Below are 4,455 nucleotides of genomic sequence, written 5' to 3' on the forward strand. Positions count from 1 at the left end.
GATTGACTACGATGAGACCTTCTCACCCGTAGCGATGCTTAAGTCTGTCCGGATCATGTTAGCAATTGCCACATTTTATGATTATGAAATTTGGCAAATGGATGTCAAAACTGCATTCCTGAATGGATTTCTGCAAGAAGAGTTATATATGATGCAGCCGGAAGGTTTTGTCAATCCAAAGGGAGCTAACAAAGTGTGCAAGCTCCAGCGATCCATTTATGGACTGGTGCAAGCCTCTCGGAGTTGGAATAAATGCTTTGATAGTGTGATCAAAGCATTTGGTTTTATACAGACTTTTGGAGAAGCCTGTATTTACAAGAAAGTGAGTGGGAGCTCTGTAGTATTTCTGATATTATATGTAGATGACATATTACTAATCGGAAATCATATAGAATTTCTGGATAGCATAAAAGGATACTTGAATAAAAGTTTTTCAATGAATGAACTCGGTGAAGCTGCTTACATATTGGGCATTAAGATCTATAGAGATAGATCAAGACGCTTAATTGGACTTTCACAAAGCACATACCTTGACAAAATTTGAAGAAGTTCAAAATGGATCAAGCAAAGAAAGGATTCTTGCCTGTGTTACAAGGTGTGAAATTGAGTAAGACTCAATCCCCGACCAGTGCAGAAGATAGAGAGAAAATGAAAGATGTTCCCTATGCTTCAGCCATAGGCTTTATCATGTATGCAATGCTGTGTACCAGACCTAATGTGTGTCTTGCTATAAGTCTAGCAGGGAGGTACCAAAGTAATCCAGGAGTGGATCACTGGATAGCAGTCAAGAACATCGTGAAATACCTGAAAAGGACTAAGGATATGTTTCTCATATATGGAGGTGACAAAGAGCTCGTCATAAATGGTTACGTTGATGCAAGCTTTGACACTGATCCGAACGATTCTAAATCGCAAACCAGATACGTGTTTACATTAAACGGTGGAGCTGTCAGTTGGTGCAGTTCTAAACAAAGCATTGTGGCGGGATCTACACGTGAAGCGGAGTACATAGCTGCTTCAGAAGCAGCAAACGAAGGAGTCTGGATGAATGAGTTCATATCCAATCTAGGTGTCATACCTAGTGCATCGGGTCCAAGCACATTGCCTTGGCAAAGGAATCCAGATTTCACAAGAGAACCAAGCACATCAAGAGACGCTTCAATTCCATCCGGGATCTAGTCCAGGTGGGAGACATAGAGATTTGCAAGATACATACGGATCTGAATATAGCAGACCCATTGACTAAGCCTCTTCCACGAGCAAAACATGATCAGCACCAAAGCTCCATGGGTGTTAGAATCATTACTGTGTAATCTAGATTATTGACTCTAGTGCAAGTGGGAGACTGAAGAAAATATGCCCTAGAGGCAATAATAATGTTATTATTTTATTTCCTTATATCATGATAAATGCTTATTATTCATGCTAGACTTGCATTATCCGGAAACATAATACTTGTGTGAATACATAGACAAACCAAACGTCACTAGTATGCCTCTACTTGACTAGCTCGTTAATCGAAGATGGTTATGTTTCCTAACCACAGACATGTGTTGTCATTTGATTAATGGGATCACATCATTAGGAGAATGATGTGATTGACATGACCCATTCCATTAGCTTAGCACCCGATCGTTTAGTATGTTGCTATTGCTTTCTTCATGACTTATACATGTTCCTATGACTATGAGATTATGCAACTCCCGTTTACCGGAGGAACACTTTGTGTGCTACCAAATGTCACAACGTAACTGGGTCATTATAAAGGAGCTCTACAGGTGTCTCCAAAGGTGAATGTTGGGTTGGCGTATTTCGAGATTAGGATTTGTCACTCCGATTGTCGGAGAGGTATCTCAGGGCCCTCTCGATAGTGCACATCACATAAGCCTTGCACGCATTACAACTAATGAGTTAGTTTCAATATGATGTATTACAAAATGAGTAAATAGACTTACCGGTAACGAGATTGAACTAGGTATTGAGATACCGACGATCGAATCTCGGGCAAGTAACATACCGATGACAAAGGGAACAACGTATGTTGTTATGCGGTCTGACCGATAAAGATCTTCGTAGAATATGTAGGAGCCAATATGAGCATCCAGGTTCCGCTATTGGTTATGGACTGGAGAAGTGTCTCGGTTATATCTACATTGTTCTCAAACCCGTAGGGTCCGCATGCTTAAGGTTTCGATGACAGTTATATTATGAGTTTATGAGTTTTGATGTACCGAAGTTAGTTCGGAGTCCCGGATGTGATCACGGACATGACGAGGAGTCTCGAAATGGTCGAGACATAAAGATTGATATATTGGAAGCCTATATTTGGATATCGGAAGTGTTCCGGGTGAAATCGGGATTTTACCGGAGTACCGGGAGGTTACCGGAACCCCCCGGGAGGTATATGGGCCTTAGTGTTCTTTAGTGGAAGAAAGGAGAGGTGGCCAGGGCTGGGCCGCGCGCCCCTCCCCCCAAGTCCGAATAGGATAAGGAGAGGGGGGCGGCGCCCCCCCCCCCCCTTCTCTCTCCTCTTTCCCCCTCCCGAATCCTATTCCAACTAGGAAAGGGGGGGAATCCTACTCCTGGTGGGAGTAGGACTCCTCCTGGCGCGCCCTCCTCCTGGCCGGCCGCACCTCCCCTTGCTCCTTTATATACGGGGGCAGGGGGCACCCCTAGACACACAAGTTGATCCACGTGATCATATTCTTAGCCGTGTGCGGTGCCCCCTTCCACCATAATCCTCGGTAATATTGTAGCGGTGCTTAGGCGAAGCCCTGCGACGGTAGAACATCAAGATCGTCACCACGCCGTCGTGCTGACGGAACTCTTCCCCGACACTTTGCTGAATCAGAGTCCGGGGATCGTCATCGAGCTGAACGTGTGCTAGAACTCGGAGTTGCCGTAGTTTCGGTGCCTGATCGGTCGGGCCGTGAAGACGTACGACTACATAAACCGCGTTGTGCTAACGCTTCCGCTGTCGGTCTACAAGGGTATGTAGATCACACTCTCCCCTGTCGTTGCTATGCATCACCATGATTTTGCATGTGCGTAGGAAATTTTTTGAAATTACTACGTTCCCCAACAGTCGCTTGGCCGGGCGTCAGGTCGAGACGCCATCGACATCCTCCTTGCAGATCTTCGGGTGATGGCTCGTCGTTTGGTGCCTTCGCTTCCCCCACCACCTCTCGAGCTAGATTAGATGACGGGCCTTCATGACCTTGGTCGTGCCGTGGTTGTGGGCGCCTTCTTACCACCATGTTCTCTTTTGTTTTCTTTGGGGCTTGTTGAGTTGTGCCCTCAGGAGAACCCTCTTGAATTTTGCCGCGTGCGGCCTGTTGTGTGTTTGTTCCTGTGGAGTATGTCTCTGACTTGTGTGTACTTCTTGGCTCGGTGATTTTCTTTATTAATAAAGCAGGGGCGAAAGCCTTTTTCGGTAATCCATTCATGTTTACTTTCAACACCCTTTTGATGTTTGTTGCCTCTATGTGTGAGTAGTCTCCCTAGTTCTTGGGGATATGGAGGAACCCTGGTGTACAATAGATCGTTTGGTATTAGGATTTAATATCCTCTTTGCATGTTTATGTTAATAGTCTCCTTGATGTTGGGTGGAGCCGACCATCCAACATATGCCAACTTTTGACGGACGGTTATTATTGCTGACGCACCGACTGATTGAAGAGGTAGGTACATGACAGGACTCTCCCTTCATCCCGGATTGTTGGAGCAGGGTGGTAATAGAGACCACTTATAGGTTACATCCACGGGGACCTTTCTCCTCTTAGTCATTGTTTGGTAACAGGAGTGCGGAAGAATGATGGTGGTGTATGTGATACGGGGCTGCCGCGTCTATGCACGTATATGTACCTGTTCTACCCACAAATAGAAATATGCAAAGTAGCTTAGGAATCTGACGTAACATTGTCTTTAGGCACCGCTATAGATGCACGCTAGTGTGGAATCCAGACTCCCTGGAAGGCTTTAGTATTATTGGTTTCATCACCCTTGTTTACAATCCTTGTTACTAAATTCCATTTCAGTACTTTGATTTTATGCTTGCTACACCGTATCACCACTACTTTGGACTTCTTTCAACTTGCAGGCATAGCTATTTAAACCCTACAAGAGACAAAAGATTGCTTCATGTGCTCCCTGTTGGATCGATATTCTTACTTTGAAAAGAATACAACTAAACCATGTGCACTTGCAGAAAATCATTGGGTGCCTGACACGAGATAGGTAGAGGCATAATGTGTGTCTCTGATAACCGTAACCCCTATTTCTCCCCTTCGCGAGTGAGAAAGGTTGAACAACAAGGTGGAAAAATGAGCGGTGGTGGCAATGAAGGAGAATCAACAAAGCAAGGTAGCAACCCGAGATGATGCTCGATACCACAAGCAGGCGATTGCAAAATACCAACAAGCGGGCATGTGGAGGACGTGCTCATGAGCTATAACC

This window comes from Triticum dicoccoides, chromosome 7A (genome assembly GCF_002162155.2).
Source record: "Triticum dicoccoides isolate Atlit2015 ecotype Zavitan chromosome 7A, WEW_v2.0, whole genome shotgun sequence".
Taxonomy (NCBI): domain Eukaryota; kingdom Viridiplantae; phylum Streptophyta; class Magnoliopsida; order Poales; family Poaceae; genus Triticum; species Triticum dicoccoides.